This window comes from Macrobrachium rosenbergii, chromosome 31 (genome assembly GCF_040412425.1).
Source record: "Macrobrachium rosenbergii isolate ZJJX-2024 chromosome 31, ASM4041242v1, whole genome shotgun sequence".
Lineage (NCBI taxonomy): Eukaryota > Metazoa > Arthropoda > Malacostraca > Decapoda > Palaemonidae > Macrobrachium > Macrobrachium rosenbergii.
Window position 1 is genome coordinate 27,423,529 of NC_089771.1, and position 25,719 is coordinate 27,449,247.

General features: G+C 36.8%; 1 protein-coding gene across 1 annotated transcript in view; it reads left to right on the forward strand.

The window, feature by feature from the left end:
* Positions 1–461: 461 nt before the first annotated feature.
* Positions 462–25,719, forward strand: part of LOC136855462 (caspase-1-B-like) — a 282,737-nt gene continuing 257,479 nt past the window's right edge. Inside the window, exon 1 of the mRNA XM_067132530.1 lies at positions 462–502. The gene's annotated coding sequence lies outside the window, so the exon portion shown is untranslated. The remainder of the gene's footprint in view (positions 503–25,719) is intronic.

The window sequence follows — 25,719 nt, forward strand, 5'->3', positions numbered from 1 at the left end:
TTTTTTGGTTCTATTATTTGACTATTTTCCAATTATTTTACCTTTGAAGTTACTATTTTTGTTTGGTTTCCTTTAAGTTAAGATTCCTTCAGAAAAAAAAAAAAAAGAAATCATTCACTGTCGGGGTAAGTATTCACTATTGGGTTCCTCGTTCAGTTACTCGGTTGAGGATGAAACCACGTTGCAGAAAACATCCATAGGGAAGTAGAGACCCTATAATGCCTAAGTTCGCTGGTTAATGGTTTCGTGTTTTGCTATTTTGAGAAATGACTTCTGTATGAGGCTGTTTGAAATCGAGGCTCTTGCCAGCTATTTAGGGCATGCCCATTGAGGGGCTTTCTTGAGATCATTGCCAAATGTCAGCTATAACAGTCGTACATTAATTCATAATTGTGTTTCATGTAATGTAGAATATCTTTCAGTCTTTATTTCTAATGACTTTTCTCTTTCCTCCAGGTAATTTCAGCAGCCGGACTGTTCAGCCCTGAATCTACTACTGGAAGTAAGTCTGCAGACACCTTGTGTCGAGATAATTTCCCTCTAGTTCATCATTTTGTCGGATTTGTGTATTTAAATCGTATCTTTTTAGATTTTATTTCTTTGAATAATGAGGTTCTTTGCATGTTTACATTTCTATGCTGTTGGTTTACTGAAGATATTGTTGTCTCTTTGTTTTGTTATCATTTTATTCTTGTCTTCTAAATGGTGGTTTAAATCGTATCTTTTTAGAATATATTCTTTGAATAATGAAGTTCTTGGCATGGTTATAATTTTGCCATAATATTTCTTTGCTGTTGAGTTACTGAAGATTTCGTTTTCCGTTTTTGATATAATTTTATTCTTGTCTTCTAAATGGGGTTTCAGAACGGCATGTCTCAGAATCCCAACCAAAAAGCCAAGAAATTTCTTCTGATGATAATTATTTTGAAATTAAAACTGAGACGCCGAGTCTCGCGGAAAAAAGTAATATGACAATTCACCATAACATTAATTTCGTCAGCAGGCGTTTCAAAAGAGGCCCGGGGTAATAAGCGTAATTATTAATTTGCCTTATGAAGACGCTGCACTTGGAAAAATGTTAATTAATTCCGCCCCCTTGTGTCCCGTCGTTTCTCTCACGTATATCAGACTTTATTTTGGTTCTTGGACTATTTTTTTTATTATTTTTATCTGTATTTTCATTGTTGATTGTTTTCTTTGATCCCCGTAGTAGCGTCAGTGCGCCTCATGCGGTGCGCTGTAGGCGTTACTTAAGCCTCTTTGCAGCGTCCCTACGGCTCCTAGCTGCGACCCATATCATTTGTATTCTCCTTCCATCTTGCTGTCCACCCTGTCCTGACAATTGATTCATAGTCAACGGTGAGGTTTTCCTCCTGTTACACCTTCAATACCTTTTCACTGTCAATTTCCATTTCAGCGCTGAATGACCTCAAATGTCCCAGCGCTCGGCCTTTGGCCCAAATTCTATATTCTGTTCTGTTTTCTTTGATATCTGATAAACAATTTGTTTGATTTGTAAATATCTAAGGATTACTTTTACGCATTTCACATGTGGATGTTAGGTCTTCAGGTAGAGAAAGTATTAAAAAACTTGAATATAATTTATAGTGTAATAGTTTCAAATGGCTTATATGAACATATGGATTTTTTTTAATGATTGCACATTCGAGAAAACTTAGTTATGCGAAGTAAGTAGCAGCCTTCACTTTACTATTTCGTCGATTTCGGAACAATTTCACCGATTCCCTTTTAGTTTACTGTCCGCTCTCAGATCTGAAAAACTTCTGAGGCTAAAAGGATACAAATTGGTATATTGATCATCCACCTTCCAGTCATCAAACATACCAAATTGCAGCCCTCTAGCCTCAGTAGTTTTTATTTTGTTTAATGTTAAAGTTAGCCATAATCGTGCATCCGGCCAGGACAGGCCACCACCGGGCTGTGGTTAAAGTTTCATGGGCTGCGACTCATACAGCATTATACCGAGACCACCGAAAGATAGATATATTTTCGGTGGCCTTGATGTACAGAAAACTCGATTGCGCCTAAGAAGCTTCGGCGCATTTTTTACTTGTTTTATTTAATTAACAAAAGTTTTGATTTTCATTTTTATCACATCTTGCAATCAACTATTGATCAGTATTAGCTTGTGTTCTTTTGGTCCAGCTCGTCAGACTTCATATCCCAGCCGTTGTTGTTTGTTCAAAAATTGTTTTGTATTTTCTTAAGAAATTCTTACTTTTTTTTTATCTTGACCTAATGTCGTTAGAGCGTGCGAACCTGGTTTGACCTGCCTTGCCCGGAAACATTTTGGCACAAAAAAAGACACTTCATTAGAGAGCTGAAAAGTAATTACTTTTTCATGCCACCACAAGTTACATTTATTTTATTGAAATTAGCAACGCTGGGATTGTTTTGCTAATCTATGCTGTTAGAATTTTACATCAATTGAAATGGAAGTGACAGGCTTAGTGTTTGTTAACTGTCAGGAGTGATATTTTGACGAGCGTGTTGGCGCTGGAACCCGGCGCTGCTGTCTCCCCTACCCTCCCGATCCCCTACCAACCCTGCCCCCACCCGGAGCGGACAAACAGGTTTGCAGGATAAGGATGGGTGTCTCCTCTTCCCTCCCGTTCCCCTATCTACTTCGCTCCCACCCTAGGCGGACAGACCAGTTTGCCGGGGGTGGGTGGTTGTGTCATGTCCCCCCCTTCTGTCACCCGGGGAGGACAAACGAGGTCAGATCCACTCGGATTTTGTTTTTGTAGAAAAATGGTTCTTAACCTTTTAATTACCACGCCCCCTCCGAGAGTTGGTCCTTCCCTCCACGCACCCCTTGCATCTTTGAGTAAAATTCCCTCGCGGATTTAAAGGGTAATAAAAAAGAGAGAAAGAGAAGGGGTGTTTTTGTTCTTTTGGGAATGCATTAGTGAGATACTTGACACTGCTTCGTAGCGACTCTTGTTAAGAGAATAACAAATATAATCAGAGAATTTTTAATTTTTGTAACTTTTCTCAGGGTCTCTCGTCCCCCCCCCTGGAAATTGCTGACGCCCCCGAGGTTTTAAGAACCACTGGTATAGAGAGATGAGTCTTGTGAACCTGAAACTTAGGAACTCATGAGTAGGAGTGTTTCTGTATAGAAGTCTAATTTAATCCCCATGGAAGGAGTATTTCTGTCACACGGAGAATCGAAAGTGGCTCGATGTGACATTGATCCGATATATATTATCTGTATCTACGATCTTTAGAATAGGATTGAAATAGAAGTGCGTAATATTTTTTTCTGCGGCTTACAGTACAGCTGTGCAGCAAAAGCCCAGAGGCCCTTTGAAAGGAAAAAGGCCAATTTATAGTAACCTGTTTTGCCACTTAATTCTATCAGCTGCTGTCATCGAAGTCTTGTGCAAGTGAGCAGTCCCGTAATGTGAATAATTATATTTCGAAAGGAATTAAAAGTGTCTGCACCTGATGGCATATACCTGCGTCGTGCAGATTGTCGTTGCTTCAACGCTTCTGGGTGTCGTCCATCTCCGTCTTTGTATTCTGTTATCTGTATCTACGATGAAGAGAATAGGATGAAAATAGAAGTGCGTAATATAAAACCTTTTGAAAGGAAAAAGGCAAAATTATTCTACGACCACATTACCGGGATCTAGGAAGAAAACACTTTACCCTTAGGAAAGGGAACATCAATTAGGAAATGGTAACAGGAAGAAGAAGAAGAAGAAGAAGAAAACACTTTACCCTTAGGAAAGGGAACATCAATTAGGAAACGGTAACAAGAAGAAGAAGAAGAAGAAGAAGGAGGAGGAGGAGGAGTAGGAGGGGGGGGGGTTTGGAAGAAGAAGAGTAGTAAGGGGTTGGAAAATTGCTCCGGAGATTACTAGGAAAGGACAGACCCAGCTAAAAAAAAAAAAAAAAATGCCCCAAAAAACAAAACTTGCAATTCTGAAGTGGTATTTTCGTAATGGCACCCTTCCGTGGTCTAATAACCTTTACGTCGCAAGATATATCTCCGGGGAAATTACTGTCATTACGGGGTATTGAGGCTTTGGTGTTAATTACGACAGCGGTTGAAGCTCTCGAAGTTAAAAAAAAAAAGTAGAAGTGTCGCACCCAGAATTTAGAAAATTTTTTTGTATGGGTACTGAGCCTTTACGCAAATATTCATCTGTACGTTATATTGACGGCACAGCTTATTCAGTGTTTTTAATTGATAATGAATAAGGTAATATAAAGACGATGAATATTATTTGATGCCATCACTTTCTCGTGATCTTAAATGGAGAAATAAAGTCCGCAGTAGTATGCATGTAGTACATTGCTATAAACAGGAAGCTTTCGCCTCTGTTTATTCAGGCTGAAGAGGCCAACCGATCAAGTTGGAGACACCTTCCTGTATATAGCAATATACTACATACATACTACAGCGGACAATGAAAACGTTTTATAAAGACAATGAATATGTTTTATCCTTGCTGTCTGCTGTTGCCGTGATACGGAATTCTGCATCTGCAGTTATCCTTGACTCGACTGTGTCGTAAGAGAATTAGTGTTCATCCGATAATTCAGACTCAGGCCACACGCTTTTAAACTCTAAACCAAAGTGGGTACATTGTTTGGTAAACTATGAATAATAATAATATTATTATTGTTATTTTATTTCTTCTTCTTCTTCTTCTTCTTCTTCTTCTTCTTCTTCTTCTTCTTCTTCTTCTTCTTCTTCTTCTTCAAATGATAAACCCCTGTTCATATGGAACAAGCCCACCACAGGGACCATTGACTTGAAATTCAAGCCTTTAAAGAATTTGGTGTTCATTGGGAAGAAGTAACAGAAGGTCATAGGAATTACAGAAAGAAGAGATCAGTTATTAGAAAAGAAAAAATGAATTAACAAGTAATAAATAAATAGATAAAAAGGTAAAGACGAAATAAGAGGAAAAGTTCTGGGTCGCACCTGGGAAACCATAAATAATTTGTGGAAACTTTAACGATTTCGCTTCAGATTTGAAGGTCCCTTTCGCTCTAAATTACGAGGGATACGCTAACTAATAGCCACTAGAATATGCCATGGTGTTTTGGGCAAAGTCCCCGAAAATGGGGCCATGAATATTGAAACAGGGAGCGGAGGTGTGACGTCACGTTGCCATGGTAACCACTAACTGGTTCCTAACTGGCGCTCTTAGACATAAACATCATCAATGATGAATGACAGTCTGTTTGTCCCGTACGTTGTTTTCTAGTCCTTCATCTTTCGTTGTGGTTGAGTTTTTTTTTTTTTTTTTCCTAACTGCAGTCATCAATCTGAACAACTGAACTGTAACTTTTTCCAAGTCCCGTACCTTTGGTTGGGGTTGAGTTTTTTTTTTTTTTTTTTCCTAACTGCAGTCATCAGTCTGAACAACTGAACTGTAAGTTTTTCAAGTCCCGTACCTTTCGTTGTGTGTGTGTGTGTGTGTTTTTTTTTCCCTAACTGCAGTCGTCAGTCTGAACAACTGAACTGTAACTTTTTCCAAGTCCCGTACCTTTGGTTGTCGTTGAGTTTTTTTTTTTTTCCTAACTGCAGTCATCAGTCTGAACAACTGAACTGTAACTTTTTCCAAGTCCCGTACCTTTGGTTGGGGTTGAGTTTTTTTTTTTTTTTTTTTTTTTTCCTAACTGCAGTCGGCAGTCTGAACAACTGAACTGTAAGTTTTTCCAAGTCCCGTACCTTTCGTTGTGTGTGTGTGTGTGTGTTTTTTTTTCCCTAACTGCAGTCGTCAGTCTGAACAACTGAACTGTAACTTTTTCCAAGTCCCGTACCTTTGGTTGTCGTTGAGTTTTTTCTTTTTTTCCCTAACTGCAGTCATCAGTCTGAACAACTGAACTGTAACTTTTTCCAAGTCCCGTACCTTTGGTTGTGGTTGAGTTTTTTTTTTTTTTTTTTTTCCTAACTGCAGTCGGCAGTCTGAACAACTGAACTGTAAGTTTTTCCAAGTCCCGTACCTTTCGTTGTGTGTGTGTGTTTTTCATTTTTTTCCTAACTGCAGTCATCAGTCTGAACAACTGAACTGTAACTTTTTCCAAGTCCTGCAATACCTTTGGTTGTCGTTGAGTTTTTTTTTTTTCCTAACTGCAGTCATCAGTCTGAACAACTGAACTGTAACTTTTTCCAAGTCCCGTACCTTTGGTTGTGGTTGAGTTTTTTTTTTTATATTTTTTTTCCTAACTGCAGTCATCAGTCTGAACAACTGAACTGTAAGTTTTTCCAAGTCCCGTACCTTTCGTTGTGTGTGTGTGTTTGTGTTTTTTTTTCCCTAACTGCAGTCATCAGTCTGAACAACTGAACTGTAACTTTTCCAAGTCCCGTACCTTTGGTTGTCGTTGAGTTTTTCTTTTTTCCCTAACTGCAGTCATCAGTCTGAACAACTGAACTGTAACTTTTTCCAAGTCCCGTACCTTTGGTTGGGGTTGAGTTTTTTTTTTTCCGAGTTTTTTTTTTTTCCTAACTGCAGTCATCAGTCTGAACAACTGAACTGTAACTTTTTCCAAGTCCCGTACCTTTGGTTGTTGAGTTTTTTTTTTTTTCCTTGAGTTTTTTTTTTTGTCCCTAACTGCAGTCATCAGTCTGAACAACTGAACTGTAACTTTTCCAAGTCCTGTACCTTTGGTTGTCGTTGAGTTTTTTCATTTTTTTTCCTAACTGCAGTCATCAGTCTGAACAACTGAACTGTAACTTTTTCCAAGTCCCGTACCTTTCGTTGTGGTTGAGTTTTTTTTTTTTTTTTCCTAACTGCAGTCATCAGTCTGAACAACTGAACTGTAACTTTTTCCAAGTCCCGTACCTTTGGTTGTGGTTGAGTTTTTTGTTTTTTTCCTAACTGCAGTCATCAGTCTGAACAACTGAACTGTAACTTTTTTCCAAGTCCCGTACCTTTGGTTGTGGTTGAGTTTTTTTTTTTTTCCTAACTGCAGTCATCAGTCTGAACAACTGAACTGTAACTTTTCCAAGTCCCGTACCTTTGGTTGTGTTGAGTTTTTTCATTTTTTCCCTAACTGCAGTCAACAGTCTGAACAACTGAACTGTAACTTTTTCCAAGTCCTGTACCTTTGGTTGTCGTTGAGTTTTTTCTTTTTTTTCCTAACTGCAGTCATCAGTCTGAACAACTGAACTGCAACTTTTTCAAGTCCCGTACCTTTCATTTGTGGTTGAGGTTTTTTTTTTCCCTAACTGCAGTCATCAGTCTGAACAACTGAACTGTAACTTTTTCCAAGTCCCGTACCTTTGGTTGTGGTTGAGTTTTTTTTTTCCCTAACTGCAGTCATCAGTCTGAACAACTGAACTTTAACTTTTTCCAAGTCCCAAACCTTTGAGTTGTGGTTGAGTTTTTTTTTTTTAACTGCAGTCATCAGTATGAACAACTGAACTGTAACTTTTTCCAAGTCCCGTACCTTTCGTCATCAGTGAAACAACTGAACTTTAACAGTTTTTGTGGTTGAGTTTTTTAATTTTTTCCCTAACTGCAATCAGTCTGAACAACGAAAAGTCCGTGAATCTGAAACAACTGAACCTAATTTTTTTCAAGTCCCACCTTTGGTTGTGGTTGAGTTTTTTTTTTCCCTAACTGCAAAGTATGAACAACTGAACTGTAACTTTTTCCAAGTCCCGTAAATTGTGGTTGAGTTTTTTCATTTTTTCCCTAACTGCAATCAGTCTGAACAACTGAACTTTTCTTTTTCCAAGTCCTGTACCTTTGCAGTTAAAGAGTTTTTTTTGCAGTCATCAGTCTGAACAACTGAACTGTAACTTTTTTAAGTCCCGTTTTGGTTGTGGTTGAGTTTTTTTTTTTCCCTTAACTGCAGTCATCAGTCTGAACAACTGAACTGAACAACTGAAACTGAAGTCCTGCACCTTTGGTTGTGGTTGAGTTTTTTCATTTTTTCCTAACTGCAGTCATCAGTCAACTGAACTGAACTTTAACTTTTTCCAAGTCCCGTACCTTTGGTTGTGGTTGAGTTTTTTCATTTTTTTCCTAACTGCAGTCAAGTCTGAACAACTGAACTGTAACTTTTTCCAAGTCCCTGTACCTTTGTTGTGGTTGATTTTTTTCATTTTTTCCCTAACTGCAGTCATCAGTCTGAACAACTGAACTGTAACTTTTTCCAAGTCCCTTTTTGTGGTTGAGTTTCAGTCTGAGATTTTTTTTTTTCATTTTCCTAACTGCAGTCATCAGTCTGAACAACTGAACTGTAACTTTTTCCAAGTCCATCACCTTTGGTTGTGGTTGAGTTTTTTTTTATTTTTTTTTCCCTAACTGCAGTCATCAGTCTGAACAACTGAACTGTAACTTTTTCCAAGTCCCGTACCTTTGGTTGTGGTTGAGTTTTTTTTTTTCCCTTTTTTCCCTAACTGCAGTCATCAGTCTGAACAAAACTGTAAGTTTTTTTCAAGTCCCGTACCTTTGGTTGTGGTTGAGTTTTTTCATTTTTTTCCCTAACTGCAGTCATCAGTCTGAACAACTGAACTGTAACTTTTTCCAAGTCCCGTACCTTTGGTTTTTGAGTTTTTTTTTTTTTCCCTAACTGCAGTCATCAGTCTGAACAACTGAACTGTAAATGTCCTGTACCTTTGGTTGTGGTTGAGTTTTTTCATTTTTTCCAACTGCAGTCATCAGTCTGAACAACTGAACTGTAACTTTTCCAAGTCCCGTACCTTTGGTTGTGGTTGAGTTTTTTCATTTTTTCCCTAACTGCAGTAACTGCAACTGTGTAAGTTTTCCAAGTCCCGTACTGAACAACAATGAACAACTGTAACTGGTCCTGTACCTTTAATTGTAATTTGAGTTTTTCATTTTTTCCCTAACTGCAGTCATCAGTCTGAACAACTGAACTGTAACTTTTCCAAGTCCCGTACCTTTGGTTGTGGTTGAGTTTTTGATTTTTTTTTCCTAACTGCAGTCATCAGTCTGAACAACTGAACTGTTTAACTTTTTCCAAGTCCCGTACCTTTGGTTGTGGTTGAGTTTTTTTTTTAACTGCAGTCATCAGTCTGAACAACTGAACTTTAACTTTTCAAGTCCCTACCTTTGGTTGTGGTTGAGTTTTTTTCCCTAACTGCAGTCAGTCTGAACAACTGAACTGAACAACTGAACTTAACTTTAACTTTTTCCAAGTCCCGTACCTTTGGTTGTGGTTGAGTTTTTTTTTTTCCCTAACTGCAGTCATCAACTGAACTGTAACTTTTTCCAAGTCCTGTACCTTTGGTTGTGGTTGAAACTGCAGTCATCAGTCTGAACAACTGAACTTAACTTTTCCAAGTCCTGTACCTTTGGTAAGTTTTTTCATTTTTTCAACTGCAGTCATCAGTCTGAACAACTGAACTGTAACTTTTTCCAAGTCCCGTACCTTTGGTTGTGGTTGAGTTTTTTCATTTTTTTCCCTAACTGCAGTCATCAGTCTGAACAACTGAACTGTAACTTTTTCCAAGTCCCGTGTTGTGGTTGAGTTTTTTTATATTTTTTTCTAACTGCAGTCATCAGTCTGAACAACTGAACTGTAACTTTTTCCAAGTCCCGTACCTTTGGTTGTGGTTGAGTTTTTCATTTTTTCCCTAACTGCAGTCATCAGTCTGAACAACTGAACTGAACTGTAAGTCCCGTACCTTTTTGTGGTCCCGTTTTCATTTTTCCCTTTGGTTCAAGTTGAGTTTTTTCCAAGTCCCGTACCTTTGGTTGTGGTTGATTTTTTTTTTTTTCCTAACTGCAGTCATCAGTCTGAACAACTGAACTGTAACTTTTTCCAAGTCCCGTACCTTTGGTTGTGGTTGAGTTTTTCATTTTTTCCCTAACTGCAGTCATCTGAACAACTGAACTGTAACTTTTTTCCAAGTCCCGTACCTTTGGTTGTGGTTGAGTTTTTTTTCCTAACTTTTTTTTCATCAGTAACTGAACTTAATTTCCAAGTCCCGTCCTTTGGTTGTGGTTGAGTTTTTTCTGAACTGCAGTCTTTTTCCAACAACCTGTAAGTTTTTCCAAGTCCCGTACCTTTGGTTGTGGTTGAGTTTTTTTTTTTTTCCTAACTGCAGTCAGTCATCAGTCTGAACAACCCGTTTCAAGTTTTTCTTTTTCCAATCAGTCCCGTATTTGGTTGTTGGTTGAGTTTTTCATTTTTTTCCCTAACTGCAGTCATCAGTCTGAACAACTGAACTGTAACTTTTCCAAACTACCTTTGGTTGTGGTTGAGTTTTTTTTTTTCCTAACTGCAGTCATCAGTCTGAACAACTGAACTGTAACTTTTTCCAAGTCCTGTACCTTTGGTTGTGGTTGAGTTTTTTCATTTTTTCCAACTAACTGTTGTGGTTGAGTTTTTTTCATTTTTTTCCCTAACTGCAGTCATCAGTCTGAACAACTGAACTGTAACTTTTTCCAAGTCCCGTACCTTTGGTTGTGGTTGAGTTTTTTCATTTTTTTCCCTAACTGCAGTCATCAGTCTGAACAACTGAACTGTAACTTTTTCCAAGTCCCGTACCTTTGGTTGTGGTTGAGTTTTTTCATTTTTTTCCCTAACTGCAGTCATCAGTCTGAACAACTGAACTGAACTGTACCTTTGGTTGTGGTTGAGTTTTTTTACTTTTTTCCAAGTCCTGTCTGAACAACTGAACTTGGTTTGGTTGTGGTTGAGTTTTTTCATTTTTCCCTAACTGCAGTCATCAGTATGAACAACTGAACTTTAACTTTTTCCAAGTCCCATACCTTGAACTGTAACTTTCCAAGTCCCGTACCTTTGGTTGTGGTTGAGTTTTTTTTTTCCCTAACTTTTTTTCCCTAACTGCAGTCCCGTACCTTTGGTTGTGGTTGAGTCATTTTTCCTAACTGCAGTCACAGTCTGAACAACTGAACTGTAACTTTTCCAAGTCCTGTACCTTTGGTTGTGGTTGAATTTTTTCCCTAACTGCAGTCATCAGTCTGAACAACTGAACTGTAACTGAACTTTTTCCAAGTCCCGTACCTTTGGTTGTGGTTGAGTTTTTCATTTTTTTTCCCTAACTGCAGTCATCAGTCTGAACAACTGAACTGTAACTTTTTCCAAGTCCCGTACCTTTGGTTGTGGTTGAGTTTTTTTTTCCCTAACTGCAGTCATCAGTCTGAACAACTGAACTTTAACTTTTTCCAAGTCCCGTACCTTTGGTTGTGGTTGAGTTTTTTCATTTTTTTCCCTAACTGCAGTCATCAGTCTGAACAACTGAACTGTAACTTTTTCCAAGTCCCGTACCTTTGGTTGTGGTTGAGTTTTTTTTTCCCTAACTGCAGTCATCAGTATGAACAACTGAACTTTAACTTTTTCAAGTCCCCAACTGTACCTTTGGTTGTGGTTGAGTTTTTTCATTTTTTCCCTAACTGCAGTCATCAGTCTGAACAACTGAACTGTAATTTTTTCCAAGTCCCGTACCTTTCGTAATGGTTCAGTTTTTTTTTTTATGTTAATTTTTTTTTCCAAGTCCCGTACCTTTGGTTGTGGTTGAGTTTTTTCATTTTTTCCCTAACTGCAGTCAGCTGTCAAGTCCGAAATGGTTCAGTTTTTTTATGAATTGCAAATCCGAAAAGTTGAATTGCAACTTAACCCTGTTCACACCCAGGAAAAAAAGTTATGCTCAGTTGTAATAAAAATGAAAAAAAGCCATACATTAATGGCTATTTTTTCATTAAATTTTTTTCTTAATTTTAAGCGTCAGTTCGAAGAATTGACCTGCAGTATTTCCTGTTTCCACCCCAGTAGGAAAAAAGTTATAGAATTGTAATAAAAGTGGAAATACAATAGATTAATGGGTATTTTTAGTTTCATTTGTTTTAATTTTTTTGTTGTTGTTCCTAACTGCAGTCATCAATCGGCAAAATTCAATTGCAGCTCCTGCAGGTTTAACCCTAGGAAAAAAAAAGGGGGATCTTTCCTAGATAGTGACCCCAAGGGTTTTCTGGGGTCGTTATCTAGGACTAATATTTCTTGGGGGTCATTATCTTTATGAGATTTACAGTCTTTTGTTCATGTTTTTACGGTCATCCCCAACCGGTTTGTACTAAACACGCCGCAAAGGTGGATACATACCCTTGGGGTCACTATCTAGGAAAGATAAAAAAAAAAAAAAATATATGCACTTGTAATAAAACTAAAAAAAAAAATAAAAAAAAAAAAACAGATTAATGGCTAAACCAGCAGTTGTCATTAGATAAAAGGAGTAACACAGTAATAATTTCCATCATAAAGGTGGCTATCAGTGTCCAGCGTAGTTCATATTTAAAAGGCTGTGACTTCTTCGAATTCAGATAAACTATGCATGTGGCAGCTTCCTGTAATTAGATCTCTATTTTTCTCTGTGTTTCTCTCCATTTTTTATTGATTTTATGCATTTAGCTTTTTATTTTTATGCGTTTCTCTGCCGACAGCTTCCCTCCTTTCCAAAATGTGGGTGTTACACGCAAGTTAGAAATAATTTTGTAAAAATGAACGAAAAATATCACCAGCAAGAAATTGCCAACAAAATGGACTTCACTTGACTGTGTACGCTTACGCAGCGGACAAACAACGCGAATCAAGACCTTTTCAAAGTCGTGTTTTGCGTTGTTTGCACGCTGTTTCTAGGTTGTTCCTACACCCACACATGTTGCACAAAGCGTCATGTGAAAGTTGGATGTCCGTGCTATCAGATTGCAACGGGGGGAACAGTGGTCTTGATGATAATGCAACTCGACACCGAACTTCAGTTGCGACAGGTTCCACTTCTGGTGAAATGGCGGAGAATGGGGGACGCATCTGATAGCTGTGTGTGTGTGTGCGTTGCAGCTGGAAGGGAAGAGTTACAGTTAATCTTTTAAGTTATTGTTGAGTCCTGTAGTCGCTGAAGTTTGAAATAGTTATGTGGTATGTTTTTGTATTTACCTTGCATTGCAAGGGTTTGGAGCAATCCATTACGAACGGGAGGTCTCGTAAATAGGAGAGAGAGAGAGAGAGAGAGAGTTAATCGTTAGATTACAGTTACATTTTTTTATTGAGTTTGAAAATCATGAAATTTTGGAGTAATTATCCGGTGTGTTTTTGTATTCACTTTGCTGGGTGTAGATCAAACCCTTTGGAATTGAAGGTCTTGTAAATAGGAGAGAGAGAGAGAGAGAGAGAGAGAGAGAGAGAGAGAGAGAGAGAGAGAGAGAGAGAGAGAGAGAGAGAAGAGTTTACAGTTAATCGTTAAATTACGGTTACAGTTTTTTTTTATATTTTTGTATATTTTTGTAAATTTTTGTATTGACTTAGCTGGGTTTAGATCAAACCCTTTGCAATTGAAGGTCCTGTAAATAAGAGAGAGAAAAGAGAGAGAGAGAGAGAGAGAGAGAGAGAGAGAGAGAGAAAGAGAGAGAGAGAGAGAAGAGTTACAGTTAATCGTTAAATTACGGTTACAATTTTTTGTTGTATATTTTTGTATATTTTTGTAAATTTTTCTATTGATTTTGCTGGATTTAGATAAAAAACTTTGGAATTGAAGGTCTTGTAAATAGGAGAGAGAGAGAGAGAGAGAGAGAGAGAGAGAGAGAGAGAGAGAGAGAGAGAGAGAGAGATAACGTTAATCTCTGAATTACGATTACATTATATATTGTTGAGCCGCAATATCATTTGAGCTAGGGGGAATAATTACACCGGAATATATTTTAATTAACTCTGTTGGTTTTGGGTCAAAGCCATTTGAATTGAAAGGTCTTATCATGAGGCTATGGAATAATCATACGGCATATTTTATGTATTAACCCTGCTGGGCTTGGTTCATATCTTTTAAATGGAAGGTCTTTTAGAGAGAGAGAGAGAGAGAGTGTTTTAAGTTCTTCACGGACCTGTAAGTCTACGAGGCATTTATTCAGTGAGTAATCATGAATGTAGCCCAGTTCATGATTTAAGTCGTATTTTGGTCAATCAAAGAGAAAATTCATTAATGTCAAAATGACCTGACTTCAGCTCCCATTTAGTGGATCGAGCAAAGTGTCAAAAACAGGAATAGAATTCACCACTTTCCGTTACGGCAGGATTCATGCGGTAGGTGAGGGTGTTATTTGAAATGAACTGCACATTCAATGGAATTGAATTCACCCTTTTTCATGTTGTCAAAATAATAAAATCATTAGCCATTGGAGGTATGGAGGTACATTTTGTAGAATTGTTATTTGAATATTTTCTTTTGTATTTGAATTTCAGTAGTGTTACAAACGTAATAGGTGCAAAAATTAAAAGGTTATTATGACAGACTGGGGCTGATGGAAGAATTTAATTGATTTATTATGTTCTCTAGTGTCACAAGTCATCGACATTCTGCGATAAAAGTTTGAATCACTTGCGAGAAAAAACGATTAAAAAAAAAAAAAAAAAAAAAAAAAGACTTGCAAGCACGCAGCACTCAGCAGTAATTATAAGAAAACTCAGACGACGCAAAACCCACCAATAAAATTCTAGACACGTGGCCTGATTCCCCTCTCCCACAGTCAGCATCCAGGAGGAACCGTTGAATCGTTTAAAATGTGCGGCGCCGTCGGGTAGGGGAGGCGCACTGGGATTCCATTTTGGTCGTTCATTCAAACTTCCTCAAAAATCTGGCAGCAGAAATTTCCCAAACCATTCCATCTATCGCTTGCGTTAGATGAAATGGTTTGGGAAGATTTGCTGTCGCAAACTTTGACGATTGAAAGAGGGAGGAGATAGATCTATGGTCGATTTTTCATTTGTTTGTGTTTCGGAGAATGTTATGTACTGCGTTTTGCGTTGCTCTGAAGATATGTCCTCTAGATTAGTTTGGTTTTTATGTGTATGTGGACCACTGGGCTGGTTAGCCTAGCCTCCCTAAGGGGTGTTCAACTCTAGCATGACAGAAAAATGTAAATAGATTCAATATATTTGTGCAGCATCTAATGTGTGTGTATATATATATATATATATATATATATATAAAATATATATATATACACATATATATACGTATATACATATATGTATAAAGCATACAGAAACACAGCTTGCATAATCATGCTGTAATCATACACTCCGGATCTAGAAATTCCATTAGAGACAGTGAATCACTTTTCATTATCCTTAATTGGTCTCATCTTTCAGCCTTTAATTCCAGTGGCATAAAAGAAAAAGTTAATACTCGCATTAGGTTAGGTAATGACCCCACTTCTTCCGTGGTTTATTATTTTGGTTCAGGTTTTTTTTTTTTTCCTACGAATGAGAATATTTTTTTATGAAAGTGTTATTTTTTCATGGATGAGGAATGCTAATTCGCGAATGAAATGGTTTTTTATGAATGAGTTTTCATGAATGACAATGTTTTTCTGTGAATGAGAATGTTTTTTCTTTCCATGAATGACAATGTTTTTTCCCACGAATTGAATTTTTTTTCTTGCATGTGAATGTTTGTCCCCACGATTGAGAATTTTTTTATGAATGAGAATGTTTTTACACGAATGAGAATTTTTTTTTTTGAATGAGAAGGCTACGTGAATGGGAAGGTCTCTACATGAATGAGAATCCTTTTCTCATGAATGAGAATGTTTTCATGAATGAGAGTGTTTTCATGAATGAGAATGTTTTTTCTATGGATGAGTATATTTTTATCCATGAATGATTGTGTTTTCATGAATGAGAATTTTCTTTTTTGAATGAGAATGTTTTTATCCACGAATGAGAGTTTTCTTGTTAAAGAGAATATTTTGATCCATGAATGAGGATTTTCTTATTTGAATGAGAATATTTTGATCCATGAATGAGAGTTTTCTTTTTTTTAATAAGAATAATTTTATCCACGAATTAAAATTGTTTTATTTAATGAGAATATTTTAACCATGAATGAGAATTTTCTTTTTTGACTGAGAATGTTTTTTTATCCACGAATGAGAATTTTCTTTTATTAATGAGAATGTTTTTATCCACGATTGAGAATTTTCTTTTTGGAATGAGAGTATTTTTATCCATGAATGAGAATTTTCTTTTTTGAATGAGAATATTTTTTATCCATGAATGATCAAACGTTTCCGTGAATGAGAATTTTCTTTTTTGAAAGAGAATGCGTATGAAGTCGCTCTCGAAATTCAACTCTTCTCTGTTTTTGTATATTGAAGAGACGGGAATTGGGTCATTTGTTCAAAACTGGGCCACTCGTTACAGGGAAAAGAACAAAAATATCTTTAATGGGAATACAGATATTAATGAGTCAAATGGAACCATTTGTATTTGATTCGACAACATTGTTAAAAGCGATTTCCTTCACAGAATTAATTACTCGAATGTTTTATTTTCTCATGTTCATTTGTTGTTCTGTCTTTTTCTTTCATATTGTAATGTTTGATAGATATATATATTCGATATATGTATTTTGCAAGGGAAAATCATAAGTAACGTTTATGTAGGCGGTACAGTTCATATTGGTAATTTTAAATCACTCGAATGTATTACTTGTAATTGTTGAAAGAGATGTACTCGATATATTTATATCATACACTCGTACTAACAATATACTGAGTATGTATGTATTTATGTATGATTTTTATAAGTGCTGAAAGTTGAAATTGATTGTAGAAAGGTCCTATTCTACCATTGCAGTAATTGTCGCCTATTTTCGCCTCGTATGGAGGAAATATAACGTCATCATTCCCGGAATTATTTGGCATACGGTTTTGAAATTCATTTCGGCCACAAAACCATTTTTTCCCCGAGAGAAATTTTGGTGAAAGAATTTCCCCTAATTACATTCGGTTTCCGCATTGGAATCCCGTTGGGATATTGCGTTTGGTAGTTGACTGTAATTACTTTCTGTTACTATTTTCAAATTCATTCAATTTTGGATTTACTCCTTAATCTTCGCTCTTGTAGCTCCGCATTTGAGGTTCGAGTGAATTCAAGGTCAAGGTGTTACTCAGAGGTCAGGTAGGAATTTGGCATCGCAGAGGTCGCTGTGTTTTCGAAACATCTCTTTGTTTGTTCGTGAAATTATACACAGAAATTCTGAATTTCTGAAGAGTGTAGTAGAATTGTATACAAAGAGAATTGTATACATCTGTTTGCAACCCTTGCAAACAAGAGCTCCCTGTAGGGTAGATATATTTTATCCACTGAAATATTGTCAGTTGATGAACTTTTTCTTGCAATATAGGCCATACTATCTTCTCCAAGGTGCCATCAACAGGAAATATCTACACTTAATGTAGGCTAGATTGATCGATTTTTCCAGAGAAATATTGTCAACTGAAGAAATTTCTTTGAAATATAAGCCATAGTCTTTTGAAGATGGTGACAAGTAGAGGAAATATCTACCATTCCGTCAAGTGACCAAAAGTCTGGAAAGTCTAGAAAGCTTATCAATACTGGACTGTAGCAGAAGGCCAAAATTTCCTCAAAGTACCCCGTAGGGGAGTAGTGCTGCCAGTGCGCCTCGCACGGTGCACTATAGGCTTTACTTAGGTTCTTTGCGGCGTCCCTTCGGCCCCTAGCTGCAACCCCTTTCATTCCTTTGACTGTACCTCCTTTCATATTCATATTCATATTCATTTTTCTTCCTTCTTGCTGTCTACTCTCTTCTAACAATTGTTTTGTGGTGCAATTGCGATGTTTTCCTCCTGTTACACCTTTCAAACCTTTTACTGTCAATTTCCATTTCAGCGCTGAATGACCTCATAGGTCCCAGCGCTGGCCTATGACCTAAATTCTATATTCTATTCTATTCTATTCTATTCTTCAAAGAATTTATATATATGAAATGCATGCAAAAGAACTTACTTTGAGTCTGGGTCATGGGAGGACTTCCGGGCAACTTAGCTGAATGCTAATTATGCTTCAAACCTTAGTCAGGATATTGCATACATGCTGAAGACATTTCAATATGCAAGAGCAGTTCGTGGTCGGGAAGGTAGGTGGCGGAAGCCATTGAGATGTATATTACCGGGATGAAGTTACTGAGGGTTATGTTATGAGGAATTGGTGGTGTGGATTACTCAGATGTATGACTAGACTGATATGTATATGTATATGCATATATGTGTATATATATATATGTATGTGTATATATATATACAGTATATATATAGAAATAATCAACACACAATCACGCGTGGAACAGAAATAAATTTGTGACTCACATCAGGATCGAACCCAGGTATTTCAATTGAAAGGCAAGGGCGCTGCCCACTAGGCCATACAAATCTTGTATGGCCTAGCGGGCACCGCCCTTGCCTTTCAGTTGAAAGACACAAAATTCGATCCTGATGTGAGTCAGAAATATATATATATATATATATATATATATATATATATATATATATATATATATATATATAATCTCAAACACCACACGGAAGAGATGAAAAATAGATGGTGATCCTGTGATTATGAGATTTTATAAAAATCTCATAATCACGGAAGTCACTAAAATGATGAAGAAATCCAGTGATGCAAGTGTAAATATACATTTAAAAAGATATATAACGCTAGAGCGTGATTCACCTTATAAATCTCATCAGGAGAATCGTGCAGATTCTCGAAAGCTCTCGTTTTGTATATATATTTTTTAAATATATATATTTACACTTGAATCAGTGTGGATTTCTTCACCATTTCAGTGACTGGTGATTATGAGATTTTATAAATAATAATAATAATAGTAATAATAATAATAATAATAATAATAATAATAATAACAACTAGGTGCCGAAGTAGCTTCGCGACTCATGCAGAAGAGTGTGCTACTAGAAACAGCGCACATAGTGAGAAAAGTGATGGACTCCTAAGGAGGCAGGATGCAACCCGCAACCCCACACTATAAAAACCACCCAGTCGAATAGGATGACTGTGAGAGACCCCAAAAAAAATAATAATAATAATAATAATAATAATAATAATAATAATAATAATAATAATAATAATAATAATATTACCCTTTATTTCAGCTCAGGGCCATATAGAGAGAGATAGACAATGCAGAAATAATACAATAAGCGAAATTTAGAGACACCAGATGAGAGATTTTTCTCGATCCAAAAGCTGTAACCATTATTGGCATCATATTGCTAACGAGGAATGACGAAAACACCTCGCCAAGCATTCCACTACTTTAAATTCACAGACATTTCAGCCCCGGCGCGGCTCCCCCATTCATTCCGCTTTTTCCCCATCTGCCAATGCATGACTCATTCCGCGGCTGATGGGAACAGTAAACCGCGTTATGGTAATTTGCTCGGTGCGTTTTCCTTTTCGGTGATTTAGCCTCAGTGTATGATGGCGTCTGGCAGCCTGAGCCGTCGGTGACGGAGGAGGATTACTGGGTCTCACTTTTCTTGATTGGATTTCTGTTTGACGTAAGGATTTATGGAGTGAGGATAGCTCGTATTTTTGATTTTATAGCGAGTGAAACTCGGGATGAGTAGTCTGTGATGTTCGGGTTAAAAAGGAGAATTTTTCACAGTTTGCGTGTGTATGGAGGCGTAGAGTAACTTTATTATCCGTAAATTGGTGGGGAGACGAAGATCTTTGTTTTCCTACGAAGGTAGTTAGGATATTGTTATTAAGAACATCCACTTCGTTTCACTTTGTTTCACTTAGTTTCACTTTGTTTGGTTTTATGTACAGCCCTCCACAGGGATAATTCCTTCTCTGGCGGGACCTTGTATACGTTTTCAAAATAAGGGGCTTATATATATATTTTATAATTGTCTTTCAGTGTTTTCTCGTCAGTGTCGTGGCTCCCTTGCAGAATAGAACTTTAACACGGCGAGATAAGGTGTCTTCGGTGATTCATTTCTGAAACGAGCCACAATAAGATTCAGTAGAACTGGTAGAAAACGGGTTGGTTTTTTTCTACTCTAGTATCTTTTTCTTCATCTTTTTCTCCCACCATCAAAACAGTTCGTAGAAGCATAAGTGGTATTAAATCCATCTAAAAATTCAGTCCTTTTCCTTCCTGTCTTTTGTACTTGTCGCCATGATAAAATCAGTGTTTTTCATCTTATCCACTCGTATATATATTATCAACTTCTCTCTGGTACTCTTCGTTGATGTATTTAGTAGCTTTGTTCCTTGATAATTCTAGAGTTACAGTACTGTTTCTCATTCCTGATTTATCTCCTCAGAAGTGTTATCTTTTCACCTCGTTCTCAAAATTAACTCGATCCTTACCTGTCCAATTAGGTCTCATCCTACCTGTGTACCCTTTATTTTGGCACTTAAGAAAGTGCATCTAAAAAATTGTTTAATATGTGGAGGGTATACTGAGAACCCATATTACTGTCATTATTCACAAGATGAACCCTTTTCATGTGGAACAAGCCCACAGGGACCATTGACTTGAAATTCAAGCTTCCAAAGAATATGGCGTTCATTTGAATGAAGTACTAGAAGGTAATAAGAAATACAGAAAGAAGAGATCATTTATTAGAAAAGTTAAAATAAATTAACGTATAAATAAATAGATAAAAATTTTTAAAAATTATTAAAATGCGGGGGAGAATCACATTACCATCTTTTCGTAAGATCTTTTGAATCGGCCTCGTTCTTTTTATTTGTACGTCCCACGCCTTCACATTTCTCTTATCCTTGACCTTTATCCCTACTCCGTTCTATATTGTCTTACCTCCATTCCACCGGAATTTATATTTCTCCACGACCTGATTCATTTCATTCCTGTCCCTTTGTATCATACATTCCGGCCACAACTCAAAGTTTCCTCTTGCTAGCATTTATACCAACCGCCCACTAGGTATTTCTTACCGTTATTACAGCGGTAATTCTGCTTATTTCCACTAAGCTTGCTTCGTCTCTTTGATTTATTTTAGCGCGGGGAATTCTCCGTAACATCTGACAGCTAAAAGGAGGCCGTTTTTAGTGATAACTATTCCGACCTAGAATATATGACTGCAGCAGCTGCAAAAATAGGAAACTGAGAAAAATGGTAGATACTCCTTGCCTTACTGCTGATTTTGCAGATACTGCAAATGGGACCCCGTAAATACTCGTGGAAAGCACTGAAGAATCATTCTGAAACTGCAGTTACTTGAGTATTTGTGTTTCTCGAGCCCAGTAGGTGGCACATCTCAGTTTCGAAAATTTTGCAGATACTATTTTCCATTTTAGGGCAGTATTGTATGATGAGTGGCCAATAAATTATATAGTTTCGTAGCCATCGTGGAATTTTAATAAGGGCGAAATTCATTTAGTAAAGTCGACGTTGCCGGATGTTCAAGGATGCATCCAAACGTCGGTAACATCGCACAGACGTCACAAACAAGTTGACAACAAGCCAGTGACTTACTGGAACAAGCCAGTGACTTACTGGAACAAGCCAGTGACTTACTGGAACAAGCCAGTGACTTACTGGAACAAGCCAGTGACTTACTGGAACAAGCCAGTGACTTACTGGCAGTCCTAACCAGTGTCTCATTTGGTGTTCCATCATTGGCCAGCTGTTCGTTCTCCTCTTATATATATATATATATATATATATATATATATATATATATATATATATATATATATATATATATATATATACGATAAGTTAACGACTAGTGTTTATGACATGTTTTATGACGTATTACTGGAGCGTAAACGCATCCTAAAGAGAGAGGAGAATGTGTAGAGATTACGACATCCTTTTCGTTGTCTGTGTGGGCAAATGATGATTGCCGTATCCCCGACAATCGACCATTTCGTCAATCATATAATTTAGGTCCGATTTTCCTCTCTGTGGTTTATCGGGAAGAGTAGGAAGGTGGGTTGGGGGCGGGGGCGGTTGTCTTGCCAGTCTTAATAGCCACTAGACACGTTATCCTTACATCCTTTGGAAGCTTGAATTTCAAGTCTGTGGGCCCTGTAGGCTTGTTCGATATGAATATGTTTATCTTCTGAATAATATACGTATATATATATATATATATATATATATATATATATATATATATATATATATATATATATATATCTATATATATATATATATATATATATATATATATATATATATACATATACATATACACATACAGTACATATATGTATATACATATATATATACAAATATATATATATATATATATATATATATATATATATATATATATATATATATATATATATATATATATATATATATGTATATTTTTTCATTTTATTATAACCATGGGTGATGATTTTACCTTCTTTTGGACTCCTTATTTTTGTCCTGATGATTCATAGGTTCATGTTACTGCACTTCAAAATGCTTATAAGTTTTTAAATACAGTTCTTCTTGGGACTGGTTGGTATCGCTCTCGGCTAGCACTCTGCTGGGCCCGCGTTCGATTCTCCGACCGGCCAGTGAAGAATTAGAGGAATTTATTTCTGGTGATAGAAATTCATTTCTCGTTATAATGTGGTTCGGATTCCACAATAAGCTGAAGGCACCGTTGCTAGGTAACCAGTTGGTTTTTAGCCACGTAAAGTAAGTCTAATCCTTCGGGCCAGCCCTCTCTAGGAGAGCTGTTAATCAGCTCAGTGGTCTGGTTAAACTAAGGTATACTTAACTTAACCTCACTTAGAAATAAGTTTGTGATAAATAACTTTTCCGCGTGTGTGTTCCGTTTGAAAATTATCTATATAAACTTTGTGTGTTTAGTTTTCATAAATGCAAGGCCCCCGTAGGGGGGGATAGTACCGTCAGTGCACTTCTTGCGATGCACTGTAGGCACAACTTAATGTTATTTGTAACGTCCCTTCGGCCCCAAGCTGCAACCCCTTTCATTCCTTTTACTGTACCTCCGCTCATATTCTCTTTCGCCTGATTTAACACCCTCTCCTGACAATTGATTCATAGTACAACTGCTTTGAGGTTTTCCTCCTGATACACCTTTCAAACCTTTTTACTCTCAATTTCTGTTTCAGCGCTGAATTATGACCTTAGAGGTCCCAGCGCTTGGCCTTTGGCCAAAATCCAATATTCTCTTCATAAATGCAAAGCCAGTTTGCAATAACCATATGTATATTTAAAAAAATCCTATTACTTGGCCCATTTAACTTTATTACAGCAGTGACGTCACAATGACGTCACGCAATGAGGTATTTCAGTTGCATGTATGATTCTAAATAATAGGCTGCGATTGGAATAACCCCCCATCTGCTCCCCTTTTCCATAATTCCGGTAATATTGGACCACTCGTGTTATTTGCACGTCTCGTCCGGATTTACATAAATGTAATTGACTGTTAGGCATTTTTGTCCCCTCTCTGATGGTTGGCGTAATGATATAGGTCAGTTTGTTCCTTTGGCTGAGTTTTTGTGTGTCTGTTTATGTATATATGTATGTTTATATATATATATATATATATATATATATATATATATATATATGTATATATATATATATATATATATATATATATATATATATATATATATATATATATATATATATATATATATATATGTATCACAGTCTACCCAAAGCCAAATCAAAGTCCTTCAAAGAAGGCATCGTGCTTACCCCATACAAAAATGGGAAAAAGCACGTTAAAAGAAGAAGAAGAATATATATATATATATGTAATGTATGTATATATATATATATATATATATATATATATATATATATATATATATATATATATATAATAAACACGCACATTGCGTGTGTATGTACGTGTATGTGAGACAGTAATTGGTGTAAGGATAAAATTAGAAGCTTAGTGAAGGAAAAATTATTTTCTGATAAAGTTGTTTGACAGACGAGAAAATCCTCGCATTTATAATAAAGACTAGTTAAGGTTGCCGAGAATAATGAACAGGGGAACGTGAATAAAATGAATGAAGACAGGTGAATCTGTGCAAGAATTTCTTGTGCTTTCGAAACAAATATTTTGAAGTTTGCTGAATATGGAGAGTAGAAGAAAAGCAGATCTGAATAATATAGAAAAGTGCATGGGCTTTGCAAGCATTTGAGAATGCTTTCATACGAACGAAAGACACTGGAATAAAAGTAATTCCAAATAACATACGCAATAATAACGCGATGTAAGTTGTTATAGTCCCTAGTATACGCGTGCCAACGTGTGCCAAGGGTTCGCACACGTGTACCAAGGCTTGGCATACGTATGCCAAAGATTGGCACATGTGTACTAAGGTTTGGCACACGTGTGCCAAGCCTAGATACATACGTATCAAGACTTGATACATATGTATCAAGCCTTGATACATGGGTAATGGCTATAGATGGTTGAAAGGATTATAGGTAAGTATGAATGGACATAATCGCATTTTGGGTGCATCGCTATAAAATGGAAAGCCTGCCCCGAAATAATTGACCAGGCGGATACATCAAAGTGTTTTCAAATGCCTCTATACCAATATATATTCAACATCAGTCCATTATACAGTCTTTCGGAGCTTATTCCCATATAACACATGAATAGACCGTCAAGTGGGAGTTCTGAAGAGCCTTGTGAATAAACAAAAAAAAACGCAAAATAATTTATTGAAATGTTTCTGGTCGTGTGTGCCACCGTCAGCAATTTGAGTGAAGTGTTGCTATTTTATTGCCTTTAGGAAGGTCATGGGAATTAGACTCCAGGGTCATATTATTCAGATTTAATATGTACATTTTTCAGTGAACTTGTTTTTAAAAATTTCAGATATCCTTGGGGAATATTCGACCTCGATTCTGTTTAACATTTTCATTGCATATGCATAAATTCTTTTTTTTTTTATTCTTCAGGTGAGTAGACAAAGATATCTTTCTCTCTCTGATGTGTTGTCTAGAAGTGTCTTCACCAGCATGTTTAAGCCAGAGAACTCTCTCTCTCTCTCTCTCTCTCTCTCTCTCTCATAGCATGTTTAAGCAAGAGAACTCTCTCTTACTCTCTGTGTTGTCTAGAAGAGTCTTCACCAGCATGTTTAAGCAAGAGAACTCTCTCTCTCTCTCTCTCTCTGTTGTCTAGAAGAGTCTTCACCAAAATGTTTAATTTCAGCAAGAGAATCTCTCTCTCTCTCTCTCTCTCTCTCTCTCTCTCTCTCTCTCTCTCTCTCTCTCTCTCTCTCTCTCTCTCTCTCTATATATATATATATATATATATATATATATATATATATATATATATATATATAATAAAAATAAAATTCAATTTACAAACTAAGACAGCATGAGCCTGCCCTCCTTGTCAACCGTATGCCTCAGGCGACTTGCCAGCAAGCTTTCGACCTTGTATCCAACTCCTGTTCGAAAGAAGAAGAGTCGTTGTCAAGACCCACGTAACTGACATCCATAGCTTAGTTAACGACTAGCTTCCGGGTCTTAAGCCGAAACCCTAGATCTGTATCTGGAACTACAGTTCGTCAGTGTTTACAAGTTCGAACGCAGAGCCGGAGCTGGATTAAGTTTGAAGATGACGCGTGTTTGAGATAATTGACCGCCCCAACGATCGTTTGTGTGTGGCTTCGTGTTTGTTGGTTGTTTGTGTGTAGTTTGAGTCGGTGGTATCTTTGTTTAGTTTATATATATCTGTTAAGAAAGCTTTAGTGGTAATTGGTGTTAGTTGTACGAAAATGAATAATTTTTGTTTTTCCAAGAGGTGTATTAAGATTGAAGATTGAGTATTGCTCTCTCTCTCTCTCTCTCTCTCTCTCTCTCTCTCTCTCTCTCTCTCTCTCTCTCTCTCTCTCTCTCTCTCTCTCTCCGCCAAATGTAAATGTAATCAT